General features: G+C 39.8%; 1 protein-coding gene across 2 annotated transcripts in view; it reads right to left on the reverse strand.

Annotated features, from left to right (window-relative positions):
* The window catches only part of LOC125453947 (partitioning defective 3 homolog B-like), an 883,406-nt gene that overhangs the window by 100,153 nt on the left and 768,281 nt on the right, over nt 1-14,972 (reverse strand). The gene's annotated exons all lie outside the window — the stretch shown is intronic.

A 14,972-nucleotide genomic window follows, 5' to 3' on the forward strand; every position in this document is an offset into this window, starting at 1 on the left:
TAGAGGATGTTTAGAATCTGTAACTTGCTAGCACGTGGGAAACAATAGAGTTGTATTTAAGGGAAATCTAGATAAGTGCATTAGGAAGAAAGTAATAGAGGATGTATTGACAATGCACTGAGGATGTGTTGCAACCGTGCAAGGTGGAAGAATGCTCACTTGCAAGCATTTTTTAGTTATTTCATGGGCTGCAAGGATCATTGGTAAGGCCTGCAAATTTTGCCAACTGCCCCTTGTTCAATTCAGCTTGCTAGAACCATTTCAGAAAGTAGTCATAAGTCAGCGACAAAGCTGTAGACCTATAGTTGTATGGAGGCCAGACCAGGTATGGTTGGCAGATGTCCTTCTCTAAAGGACATTGGTGAAACATTTTTTTTAAAAACCATAACAGGCAACGACTACATGGTCCTCATCAGGCTGGGTTTTTAATTTCAGATTTTTATTGTATTTAAACTTCTCACCATTCGTCACAGTGAGATTTGAATCCACGCACCCAGGCCATCAGCCTAGTGACATTACAACTACTCCACTGTCTCTCCGTAAGCACTACAAAGACCAGTTGAGCTGAATGGTCTGTTTCAGTGCTGAAAATAGCGTGCACTTCTGTGTTACAGGATATGCCGGGTGGTCCGAGTTCCTTGAGGGCTTAGCAGGCAAACAGTAGCATGATACGTTACTAATTAATTCTGCTCAGAAGATACCAGGTTTGATTTCACAGCTTGGTTATCTTAGCTGGGCACTGGTAGGTTGTTGTAAAAGCCCACTGAAATATCGGTCTAAGGTGGTGCAAATTCAGTAACGGTTCCAACTCCAAAGACACAAGTATTCGGTCAATACTGGATCTGGCTGAGCATTGATCCTCAGCAGGCAAGAGATGGAAAGGAAAAACGCTTGCAATTCTATAGCATATTTTACACTGACAGGGCACCCTAAGGTGATTAACTGCAGGAGCAGGTCAAACAGCCTTTCAAAGCCTGCCCCACCGTGCAATTCAATCAAGGCCGATTGGCTTCAACCTCATATCCTGCTTGTTGCTCATATCCTTGATTCGCTGAGAGACCAACCAATCAGTCTATTAAACTGAAGGAACATCCACAGCCCTGTGGGGAAGACAATTTCAAAGGATTCGCAATACTCTTGAGCAAAGACCTTTCTCATCACCATGGTCTGAAATGAACGATATCTTATTGCGAGTCTGTTTTCCCCGAGTTCTCATTATCAGCCCTCTCAAGCTCCAAAGTAAACACTTTTGAAGTGCATCAATACTGGACTGTAGGAAACATGGAATCCGGCACACATGCAGCAAGATATTACCATCAGTGATGATAAATGATGATAATCGGCTTCAGTGATATTGATTGAAGGATAAATATTGGCCAAGGCAGTGAGGAGAGCTCACTTACTCTTTGAGGAACAGTGCCTCAGAATTTTTGATGTCCTCTTTAGAAGGTCAAAGAGCACTTAGTTTAACGTTTCATCAGAAAGGTGACATATCTGACATTCCTGTACTCCTTTGTTGCAGGCACCCTCGATCTTGTGCTCCCGGAGTATGAGCTAAGCAGTGCTAGCTGTCTAGATCAATTCATTGAGACTTCCTAGCATGCTGTTGTCGGGCTGCTGAACTGAACATCAGTAAGGGACACTGGGGAAGGGACAAAAAAGACAAGAGGTAATCCCAGAGTCCCAGACGAATGTTCTGAGGAAATGCACAACAGCGAACAGCAGATCAGAAATCTGAAACAAAAATAGAAATTGCTGGAGAAACCCAGCAGGTCTGGCAGCATCTACAGAGAGAAAGTAAAGTTGAAGTTTCTGGTCCAGTGACCCTTCTTCAGGGCTGATTGTAGCTAGGAAAAGGTGGTATATGGGCTGAAGATGAGGGACGAGGGTAGAGGGGGTGGGGGCTAGTGTAAAGGAGTACATGAAAGGTGAAAATTGAGCTTAGTGAGAGAAAGCAGTGATCTGGCAGACAAAAAGGGTGGGATAGTGCTGATTTGGGGGAGAAAGAAAGGCTGAAAATCATATTCATTAGTGGGTGAAAATGGATTGTCTGTGATTAAAGCAGCCCACATGAAGACAGGGATGTTGGGGTGGGTAAAGGACATGGAAGGTGCGTTCTGACTCTAAAATTATTGAGTCCTGATGGATGCAGACTTGGGTGACATGGGTTTGAAGCCCATCATGGCTGGTGGTGAAATTAAATTTTGAAAACAATTTGGAATTTAGAGAAAGCTAGCTCAATGTCTGGCGCACTAACATCCTATAGGGAAGGAAATCGGCCATCTTTACCTGGTCTGGCCTGCACATGACTCCAGACCCATGGCAACACAATTAATTCTTAACTACCTCTCCGAAACGGCCGACAATCAGGCTTTCTACTCCTGATTATTATTGCATTAAATCAGAAAGTGGCTTTGGGACAAAAAGGGGAAAATGTGGAAGGAAAAATATCCAACTCTTAGTCGCAGGTGTGATTGACAATACAGTGGCATCATCAAACGATGACACAATAACAACACAAACGTGCATTGATATATGGCTTTTAGTACGGTAAAATATCCCAAGATCATGCATAGGAGTGGGATGAGACAGAATTTAATATTAAGATTGAGTAGTAATCACTGGGACAATGCAAGGAGAAGGGGTGGATTCAAAGACATGGGTTTTGGTCATATTTTAAAGAGTATAGAGGTTTCAGGAAGGATTCCAAAGTCAAGATATAGTTGCCAATGGTAGGACAAAGAAGAGGGGTAATACACAATAGCCTGAGTTGGAGGAACACAAAGTTCATAAAGTGTTAGAGGGCTGGTTGAGGCAACATAATTAGACAATTGTGGGCTCAGTAAGTAAAACCAACTCGTATTTTTAAGAGCATATCACATTTAACTCGCTTAGTGCAGTTTTTTTTTCCCCAGAGGAATTCATTTTGGTAGAAGGGGCAAGAGACCTTCTGGCTCAATGGATAGCACTCCCCTGTCTGTGAGCCAGGAGATCTGTGCGTACGGTCACGGAAGGTGTGCTCATAACATGACCAAACAGGTGGCCAATCAACCTGCAAACTGTTCCCACAAGCCTAAGGCGATGGGCAAGAGATTTGCATTCTGCCATGTTAGATGCAGAGTGGCAGCCCTCAGAGGAGTCCGCTAGTTTCAGGCTAGCAACAGTCCGAGGGAAATAAGCTCCGAGAAGCAGGTGGAAGCACATGCTTTGTTTGCCTCATGGGTTCCCAGAGACAGGAATCTTCTAAATCTGAGACCAAAGTAAACAGGCAACATAAACTACTGGGCTGAATGAGCTGAATTCCGTGCTGCAACAATTCAATCAAACAGAAGTTTGAGGCCTCGGAGCGAAGCACAGTAAGAAGCAGAGTATTCCTTAAGCGGAAAAGTGACAGCAGAATTCTGAGCTACAGAGATGCTACATTGAAACTGTCTGCCTCAGAAGGCAATGGAGGCAGAAACGTGGAATATTTTTAAGGCAGGGGCAAAGAGCTCCTCGTTAGGCAAAAGACTCAAAGGTTTTTCGGCATAGGTGGAAATGTGGATTCAAGACACAAACAGAACAAGCCAGGACCTTACTTAAAGGCAGAGGAGTCTCAGGGAGCTGACTGCCTACTTGTGCTCCTAATTTGTAGATGTGTACTAAAATGAATGTATCAGACAAAATATACTTTATCTGTTGATAGTTATCTATGTACTTCTTTGTATCTTTCTATATTTTAGTTATTTGGGTACTTTTACTGAGTACTGCACATGGTTGGGTTAAGAGCCCTCCTTGTTTTGTATTCTTAAAATGAAGTGATCCTAATCTGTGGACTTATTAATTATTTCAGTGGTTTTTGGGAAATCCTACCTCCATAATTTTGAGTCGGAGTGCACAGGTCATATGATTTGATGTCGGGCATAAACACCGTGCTCGGAATTACGATGGCTTTGAAACTGGTAAACCACACAGCCTGTAGCAAAAAGGCCACAAGTTATATCTGGATCCTGTTCTGTCCGCAACTGGCTGATTAAAACAAAAACTAAAACTGAATCTGGTTCTTACAGGCACTGTGAATCACAACGACCCCAGGAGAAATTTTCTACTTTAAGTACAATCAGAAAATAGGATTCCTTAGGTCACAGTGCATATTTCCATTAAATCTCATTGCTTAATCATGAATGCTACATCTTTCATGATTGAGCATAAACCATCAGTGTAATAGAACACAATTGTTTATCTTTTTGCATTAAAAGATGTTCCTGGATTAATTAAAGATGGTAACCTGTTGCTGTTTTATTAATACAGCTGAAAATGGGTTTGCAATAAAAATAACCACTTTTCGTAACAGTCTTAATTCCACTGCTGGTGTTCAATCTGATTTTAAATAACTAAAAATGACCAAGTGCTATAGTGAATGACTTGTTAGTTGTATTGCTCGGTTTATTAGTAAATTAATTATTTATAATATGTTAAACACATAAAAATGAGCTCTACTTAAAGGTCTTCCTTGAATATCCACAAACAGGAAAAGTTAGTGGAAAGTCACTGTTCTTGTTATTTCTACTCTGGGTGGGGGCAGTTTTGTGGGTTTAACAGCTTTGGATAAAATTATTTTCTGTCAGCAACTGCACAGATAGTCCACGAACAAACAAAAACGCTACCTTATCAGTTTTGCATTTATCTGCTTTAGCACTTAATATGGTGGAAACACTGAGGGAATTAGCATTGAGAGTTAATAAAAAAAAATCTGCTTATATCCTCTGCTGCAGAATGACCTTGTAAGTGATATTCCAGTAGTTCGGAATACAACATTAAGGTAAAATATATCAGAATTTCTACAATTCAACGCTGGACATAATAAAATTCGAACTATGAAGGCTTACAAATCAGTGAGTAAGACTGCATCATACAGCATCTTTCACAATTTTACAGTCAATATAGTAGTCAATATTTTAATGTAGAAAATATGGCACAACATGAATTTCCACAAACAAACATGTAAGAATGACTAGATCATATTTTATGCCACTTAGCAAGCAGATGGTGCAACGTGAATTCGATAATAATCTGGAAATTAATCTAATGATGACCGTGAAACCATTGCAATCATCAGGAAAAACCAATCCTTTTTACTAACGTCCTTTAAGGAAGGAATCTGCTATCCTCATCCAGTCTGGCCTACATGTGACTCCCAACCCACAGCAATACGACTGACTCTTAACTGCCCTCTGGGCAATTAGGGATGGGCAATAAATACTGTCCTAGCTACTGATGCTCACGTCCCATTACTAGAATTAAGAAAAAAAGAGGGATCATTCAAAAGACATCACCTCTGACAATACAGCTCTTTCTCAGTATTAGACTTGTCAGGCCAGGATATATTATGCTGCTCCAGCCTCTGTAACAGATTCGTATACACAAGCTCCTGGATTAGAGGTGAGCACGTTGTCCACTGAACTACAGCTGCAACCTTTCTGCAGAATGCTCACTGTCCGAGTCCATTCCTTTGGAGAAACACCTGTGAAAAGTATCACTTCTCTTTTGCTCCCCATTCTTGAAAGGCTGCTTGGGCATCTGAAGCAAGTGGTCTGCCCACTGGAGTTGGTTTCAGATGATCGTGGCCTCAATACTGTCACTATTGGCTACTTCAAGGTTGCTGTGTTAGTGTGCCTATCCTCCCAGGCACGATAATGTGTCCACATAGGGCAGTATCACTGGTTCCTCCACCAGACACAAAGTCAAGAGAATGCCCATTGACATCGTCAAATTCTGCCTCTTTTGATTCAACTGGATTAACTATTTTCCCTGGCAAGAGGCATCTTTTCTAATGGTGGTCGACTGATGATCAGATCTACAGTGTAGGCCTCTTTACATATGTGGCCACTGGTATTTTTGCTGATCTGAAGCTGTATCTTACTTCAACAAATCACGTGGACATCAAAGTAACTCCACAGAGGCCAGTATCCACCTAGCTGACTTCATTACAATCCACTACAGAAGTGACCTAGAGTTTTGCAAATGCAGCATTCCTCAGTAATGGCTAAACATTGTCTGTGCACATGAACTCTTGTTGTTTTGCAGCGCTGAACTATTCTTTTGTTGTTGGGCTTGTTCACTCTGGTATGCTTGCCCTGTGCTTCTCTAGAATGTCCACAGCTGTGTCACAGTGTGAATAGACTCTGAGGCCCTTTGAAACAGGGATTTCACTTCCTCTCAGAATCTGTCTTTCCAGTTCCTGCTTCCAGCATGAAGTTTTATTGTGAATTTCAACAGCAATTTTGGTTCCAATGATTTCTGATTTCAGAGGTCCATATTGACAATTTACCACTAATATGTGGAAGTAATTAATGAAATTGTCTGTAATCAAATTCTATTGGACACAACTTTATTTTTGTCAAATTTTGCTTTTTCAGGAATTTTATTAGTTCTTAAATTGAAGTAAATATTAAGGTTTACAGACATTTTCAAAAGTGTCTGTATTCAATTTGAATGTTTGTCTGTTAATAACATAACCTGCAGTCAGCCACACTGAATATAAATGCTTCAATTTTAATGTTCAATTTTGAGGAAATACTGTATCTTAACTGTCACCTCCATGAAGTCTATTTTTGCACTCTGTACAGAGCTTCTCTAAACTTGAATCTGCTAGGAAGTCTCTATTCCCATTTCTTCACAATGTGCTATGTCATCCTAATGCCACATAGTTACAGTGTGTCAGTTCAATATTGCATGCAATTTTTATTCACCAATGCTGCTTTAAGTTGAATGATGATAGAACTTGCAAGATTTTCTAATTTTCTTTAGCCAGCCGTTTTTTTAAAAAAAACAAGCTCTTCATTTCTGTATTACTGAATTCTTCAAGCTTTTCAAATGCATATTTGCATTACTGTATTCCTATATAGGTTAAAGGATTTTCTAGCCTTTTTCTATATTTTCCATCCCTTTTTTAATGATTACAATACTGGTTTCCCACCTTTTACAGAGATTTCTTGCCTCCTTGAAGCTAAGCTGGGGTTTTCAAGCTTTTTCCCAGAGAAAATGGTTGTTTTATCGTCTTTGAAGGTCCAAAAATCAATGCACACTTTAGTCTATACCACTTTCTGAATGAATGTTGAAGTTGCTGGCAAAGCTCAGCAGGTCTGGCAGCATCTTTGAAGAAAAATAAGACTGAACATTTTGGGTCCTGTGATTTTTCTTCACAGATGCTGCCGGACCTGCTAAGCTTTTCCAGAAACTTCTGTTTTCTTCCCTGATTTACAAGCATCTGCAGTTCTTTCGGTTTTTATTCTAAATGAGGGTCTCTGGCTGCAGCAAGTATAAATCTTACTGCTAAAATTGCTGCCTAAATATTTAGATCTGGTCCTTTTACATCTTTAGTTTCTCCCAGTGTGACTTCTTCCATTTGACTCTTTCACTAGATCTCACTAAATTTGCTCTTTTCCAACTTTACGTAAAATCTGAAGACTTTCAGATTCTGCACCTCATTACAAACTTTATTTTCTGGCCCTTTCTTTGTTCCTGTAGCGCCTAAACCTGACAGCGGTGTTGCTTGTTATGGGAGGTGAGAACTCCTTTTCACTCATTTGCCTTCCCTTTCTGGTATCAACATTGTTTTCATAAAGTCTATTTCCTCTTTTCCCGTAGGGATACCCAACTTCACTCTTGCAGTTTACTTTGGCTCCTTATAGAGGTTACTTGTTTAAAATCTGCCTTTTTCTAAGTGTGGCTGCTGTTTCTCTCGTGTCCTGAGCCCACGCTCATTTTCCTGCACTTTTGACCACCTTCATGGTGAAGGCTTGTCTTTGGAGTGCTGAGTTTGCCCTGTTGCAGACTCACTCTCTCTTTCTCTCTCTGTCAATAGTCACATTTCAGCTGCTGATTGACTGTGTGTGTCTTAAAGCACGCATGTTCTAAAGTGGAATTCTTTTCATGATGGAGGGACCAACACCCCTGCAACCATGATGTATTTTTTCAAGTAATTACCTCTGGCACCTTCTGGTGTTTGCCATCTCCACCAGTACGCAGCACTGAACAAAAGTGCTTGAGGCAATGCTCTGGCATAAATGATAATGGGAACTGCAGATGCTGGAGAATCCGAGGTAAGTGGAGCTGGATGAACACAGCAGGCCAAGCAGCATCTTAAGGAGCTGCTTGGCTTGCTGTGTTCATCCAGCTCCACACTCTGGCATCAACCTTCCTTTGTCTTTACCTTGTCACAGGACTACCTAGTGATTAGTGGTAGAGGATACAGCATTGTAGAGAATCTAAAGATGAGGCACTGTTTTTAAATAACAAGGTTTATTGCGTGAGAGCAATAAGTACAACTACACCGGGTCAGGCATAATTACTGCAATGCGAAGGAGTAAGACACAGATAAACCTCTCTGAACTTCCTGTTTCCACTCACAGACCATATGTAACTTCTGTAGAATGGGTGAAGCCAATGAAACAGGAAAATTTACCCTTCCAGAACCATTGCCTTACACAACAGGCACCTCCCCACCTCCTTCACTGGGCTGCATAGTATAGACACCCTCACCACTGGTAAAGTATCAACTCGAGCAGGAAGAACCTTGAGTGGTCATTAATTCGGTCACTTAGGAGTCGCAACTGGCCAAAGAATCAGACAGGTTCCCTTCATCATTGACAAAATTCCAACTGAGGCAGGTAGGCAATTGGCATGGCTACCCTCGCCATCACACTCAATTTTATGCTTCCCTCACTTGCTAGCCCACACCCAGAAATTGGGTGAAGATGCAAGCTTGTTGCGAAATTCTGGCCATTATTTGAGAAAGGCAGCAATGAACTGAAGAACAGATTAGTGTCTAGAGTTTTATATACTATCAGAACGTAAGTAATTTGTTAAGAGGTACAAATATCCCCTAGGGGCAACATGGTATCTCAGTGGTTAGCACTGCTGCCTCACAGCAGCAGGGGCCCGGGTTTGATTCCACCCTCAGGCGACTGTGTGTGGTGTTTGCACATTCTCCCCGTGTCTGTGTGGGTTTCCCTTGGGTGCTTCAGTTTCCTCCCACAGTCCAAAGTTGTGCAGGTTAAGTGCGTTGGCCATGCTAAATTGCCGTATAGTGTCCAGAGATGTGCAATCCAGGTAGATTAGCCATGGGAAATGCAATGTTTCAGGGATAGAATGGAAGTTTTGGTCTGGGTAGGATGCTCTTCCGAGGGTCGGTGCGGACCCGATAGGCTGAATGACCTGATTCCACACTTTAGGGATTCTATGATGTTTATGATATAAAGATACAATTTGAAAGGTAGCTTCATCGGGATGAGAATGAGTGACAACAGCAAACCTCACAAAACTGCTTTCAGCTAAAATGACAGATGAACAATGAGGAATGTTCAAAAAGACCTTAGCTTAATATAGGTACAGTATACACTGCCAAAGGGCAAAAATTCTACTTATCATATAAAACAGCCATCAGTGACAAAAGAGGGAAGCGATAACGTTGAAATAAAAGACAGACAAAAGAGTGAAGAATAGTGTAGCTTCAACAGACTGGGAGCGATAAGAACAGCAGCAAAGGAAAACAAAATAAAAAAAACTCAGAAAGCATTACACAAGAGGTCTGTGAGGAATATTAAGATTAATACGAATTTTTTTACAATTATATTAGAAGAGAGGAGGTTGTCGAGGGTAATGTGGGCCCTTCAAAAACAGATGACGGTAATTTGTTAATTAAAATGAGGAAATGGTAAAAGTATTGAAAAATTACTTTGTATCAGTCTTCGACATTGAAGATGAAGCCAATATACTTGACATTCCAGGAAAATGAAAAATTAATCAAGAATGAAACCCATGAAATTTAAGCCAAACAGAAAAATGGTATTGGAAGGGAAAAGTCATTATTGGCTGGTAAGTTGCCAGGTCCTGATCATTTCTATCTGAAAATTTTAAAGAAGTAGACGAGAAAATTGCTGACAATTTAGTCATAATCTACAATGCAATTTCCACTGAGGATGAATCCTCTTAAATTGAAAGTGTTACTCCATTATTTAAGAGATAGAAAATGGTAAATTATAGACCAGTTAGTCTAACATTGGTTATTGGGAATGTTATTGAAATCCATAATTAAGGATGAAGTGACAGAGTACTTCGAAAAATTTGAGTTGATTAGAAAGTAAACTTGGAGTTGTAATGAACAAGTCATGTCTAAAAAACCTAATTTGACTTTTAGAAGTAGCTTAGGTAGTAGACAGAGGAATGGCTGTGAATATAGTTCATATTTTATAATATTATAGCTTCCAAAATTGATTTGATAGGGTTCCATATCAGAGACCATTTGCTAAAATTATAGACCATGAAACCGAAAGCCAATTATGGACCTGGTTAGGTAGTACAAGACAGAGTAGGGACAATGGATATTTGCATTTGAATTGACAAGAGAAGATTATTGATGCCCAGTTAAGATCTGTGCTTGGGTCTCAACCACTCTATCTATTGCTGATGTGGATAACATAATATTTAGTCAAGTGTCCGAACTTGCCATTGGCACTCTATCAAAGGCACATTTTGTAGTGCAGACGGGAGCATAACATTTCTAAAGAAACACTGATATGTTAAACAAACGTACAAAAATGGGGCAGATGGATTTTAATGTAGCTAAATGAGTGGTCACTCACCTTGGACCAGAAATTGCTTTTAAATGGTAAGATGCTAAGAAGAGGGGTCATCCAAATATATTGGCAGGCAAATGAACAGATTATTAAGTTGTGGTGTCCAGGTAGAAAAGATCATTGAAAGAAGCAAGTTGATTGACAGTTTTTATACATGAAGATGTGGATGATAATGAGATGAATTTTTTTCTACATCTGCACAAAGCTGGGAACAGGAGGAAAATGAGCAAGAGGAGATGAGATGGTGAGAGTGAATGTGAGACAGTGCATGTCGGTGTTTGAAAGGTAACAGATGAAAGAAAGTGGGAAAGTCATATGAAGTGAGGCAAAGACAAAAATAATTAGTGAATGTTGGAAAAAATAGGAGTAGTCAACATTTTTACTCTTTTTTGGTCTGCAAGCACTGTCAATGAAGTATCAACTAGTAAGTGGAAATGACACGATACAATTGGTGCCACAGTTCTAAAATGACTTCACAGTGTGGTATCTCACCTTAGCGTGTGTGTAGGTACAGGCATATTATATGAAAAGAAACAGGCCTGTCAAATACAGCTAGGAGACAAATTCAAAAATAAATAATTGTGTGAACTTCAGTAACCAATCAGTTAAGATAGCAGGTAGAAGACAAAAATAAGATACACATAGAATAAAACAGCCATTACCCACCACAGCCAATTATACCAATTGGTAACCCTGATCACAGCACATTGAAATGTAAAACATCTGTTTTATAGAATTTTTAATAAAGTCACATTCATCACAGTGAGCACATGCATTTTTTTTTCAAATGCTAGGGACAGAAGGCATTGCAGTCATTATTACTTGCAGCTAAACCAAGTCACGCATTTTAAAATTAGAATAGATGACCTCAAGCTATCATGAGGGAGGTTCTTGCAGGCAGCCTTCTGTATGTTTATTATGAGAAAGCTATTAATGATCCTCTGCAGTGCCCAGGACAACAGGCAGAGCAGTGGGAAGCAGGCCGTCTATTCCAAAGTTGCAGTCAGTTACAAGTTTCTGGTAACCAGTTTTAAATAAACACACATTTTTATCTTTTGATGATCAAGTTCCAATGGATATTGTGTTTTTGGATGGGGCAGGGGAGGTGTAATTAAAGGAAAGCATTCTGGAAAACTGGACAGATGTGTGACATTTGTGGGAACTGTCAAGTCCAACTTCTGGAATATTGAATACGGAGGGAGAGTTACCTATGGAATAATTGTTGCAATCCTGATCAGAACCTGAACATTTAAAGTGCTGACTGCATCAAGTCACAAGATACATTTTTAAACAAAAATTATTGTACATAATAATTAAACTACCTAAGCACCATTTACTTTGGTATAGTGTTTAATTACTTTTGCAATCAAGTCAGTTTTTTTTTAACCTAAATAAAAAGCCAAAAGAACTGTGGATGCTGTAAATCAGAAACAAACACAGAAGATGCTGGAAAAGCTCAGCAGGTTTGAGGAAGGGTCACCGGACCGGAAATGTTAACTCTGATTTCTCCTCATGGATGCTGCCAGACCTGCTTCTGTTTTGGTTTCTACTATTTTACTCTTCACCCATTCCCAAAAGTTCTTTTGTATGTTGCAAGAATCTTGATGGTCCATTCAATTGTTCTGAGAACAACTCAAAAGTCTGCAACAGACCCCCAGGAAATCACTTGATTCCTGCTCAGTATTCCAGCTATTTGCTAATGTATGAAATTTCATGTATTTCTTCCATTTGCTTTTAACTAAGTGGTCCCCCAAAATCTCAGCACTTCTTTGCATTCTTGCTTTGGGTTTTAAACCTCAAGGACGCCCCAGGTTTCTAATGGTCTTCTGTGATCCCTTAACTTTGGTACAGTTGTTAGTCCTACAGCTGATTCAGTCACAGTACATGTTTTTTCTCTCCTCCAGTTCCAAAATGATCACTTCCAAGCTCGGTGAAACTTCTGCCCCGTGACCCTGAGAACACTACTCACGATATGCTCCTCCAACATCAGGTTAGACAAATTTTCCTCTCAGGAATTCCAAAATGAGTTTGAACCTTACCCATACTCTGAGAAGTAAATTTAGGTCTAACTAACCCTTATTTCCTTTGGCTCTCCCAACTCAACAATATGTGTACTATATCAGAACCAAAACTGCATCTGCCTTCTGTGAGAAACACGCATGAAATTTAATAGTGGAACCTTTGAAGCCCCATGCCAACACAACACAGCTTGCTTTGGGATGAATCCAGTAGAACAGCAAACTCATTACTTTTAACTTCAACACAACTCTTTGAATCTGTAAATCTTATAAATCATTGATAGAACTAATGGAATTTTATGGCTCTCTTTGTCAGAATTGCTCACTTTTATCCTCTTGTTAATGTTGGACACTTTGGCTTTACCAAAAGATCTAGAAATGGGTCATAATTGTTTAATATTTATAACATTAGCTCTGACTATGAAGATAAACACAGGTTAATTTTTAACTGTAACTGGCGACAAGCTTGTTTGAAGTGCGTTACATGTCGTTGTTTATCAGTTTCTCAGTCAGACGTTTCCACTTACATTGTATTTAATAGTTTAAGCTCCAACATAAAAGTTACGTTCCAAAGGAAGAATCATACTCTAAACTAATGAATTATGAGCTACATTTAAGCAACTTAGTGAATAAAAAGGAGTGAGTTACTTGTGGAATGTGAAAAAGAGAGTCAGAAATCACAGATACGGAAACTCATTGCGTTATTTGGCATACCCAAAGCTGTTTCTTTTTTCTCTCTCTCTGTTTCACATTCATGAGTCAACATGTTTCAAGAAAACCTTATCAGTCACAGTGTGACATCAGACCACATAAAGAGATACTATAAGCCTGGCCAAAGGAGTAGCTTAAACAAGAACCTTAAAAGAGGAAAGACAGGTGGAGAATTTTTTGGCAGGGGCGGCGGTGGCGGTTTCAGAGCCTAGACTGCTGAAGGCACAGCCACCAATAGGTTGGAATGTGCATGAGGTCAGATTTAGAAGAGGTGCACAGATGTTGGAGGATTGTAGGACAAACAAAAACAAAAATTGTTGGATAAATTCAGCAGTCTGGCATCATTTTTCGAGAGATCGGTTTGTTTCACATCTCCAGCATCTGCAGTTCTTTGCTTTGACATATTGGAGGACTGTAGAGTTGGAGAAGGTTTCAGAGGCGGGAGAGGGATGAGTTCTTAAGAGAATTTGAACACAAGGATGATCTAATATTAAAACTGAGGCTTTGTCTGCCTGAAAACTAATGTAAAGCAGTGAACACAAGGATCATTCAAAGCAGACAGCCTGCCAGCAGTGCATGTTGTGTGCACAATACTAACTTGGATTACTGTAGACTGTCCAAAACAACTTCTGCACTGAAACAGAGTTGCGCCGTATTCCGTGATCCTATTTCATGGATATTATGCATGGAAAGGCAACCCATTATTGGACCACAACATAAATCTGCATGTTGATTACTGTTGAGTCGGACCTCAAATAAGCGTCAAGCGGAAACCAAACAAAAGCTGCAGGAACATGATAGGGTTCATTAAAATAAAATAATGAAATGACTGGAAGTGAATAAAAGCGGAAAACGTTTTCTGTCCTGAAGGGTCAGATCACGGCGATATGCAGTAACTAAAGTCTGAGGATAAAGCTGTGAAGATGGGATTATAGGGATAACTCGTGCTCTATGTAATATGAAGCAAATATATGAAGCAAAAGAAAATGGGCTGTCATGAATCTTTTAAGTATAATAGAACTCCATTAGCTAAAGCTTGGGAGATAATTACGCCTGCCATTTTGATTAAGTAGGCACAAACAGCACTGACTAACAACACTATCAATATTAAATTAGATTTGAGCCAATGTCTGACTGCTTGAGTGTTCAGTCTCTACTCTGCACAGTGAAATGAACTATGCTCTGCAATAAATTACCTTTCGCTGTTGCGCTTATTTATTGAATATATTTAAAAGCAGTAAAGCGGGAAGATGGGGCAACTCATTCCACCACATAGTACCCTGCATAAAGTTTACATAATTATTATTTTCCTGTTTTAATTTATTCGCCATTTCATCTTTTCCTTTTCACATTTCTGTGCTGGGCCCCCTGCCAATGTTACTGTATAGATAGGTCAGCATGAGATACACATGAACATCTCATTCAGAAGCAATGTAGAGTGAAGACCTCCCCCTTTCCTTTCTTGCAGCGAAGCCCTTCATCTCATTTTTGTACCATGGCAATTTGCTTTTATATAGCGTCTTTAATGTGACAAAAGATAGCAAGGTGCATCACGAGCATTACCAAGCAATATTTGACAACGAGCCAAACAATGAGACATCAGAGACAGGTTTTCAGCAGTACC

Source organism: Stegostoma tigrinum, chromosome 7, assembly GCF_030684315.1.
Source record: "Stegostoma tigrinum isolate sSteTig4 chromosome 7, sSteTig4.hap1, whole genome shotgun sequence".
In the NCBI taxonomy this organism is placed as follows: Eukaryota; Metazoa; Chordata; class Chondrichthyes; order Orectolobiformes; family Stegostomatidae; genus Stegostoma; species Stegostoma tigrinum.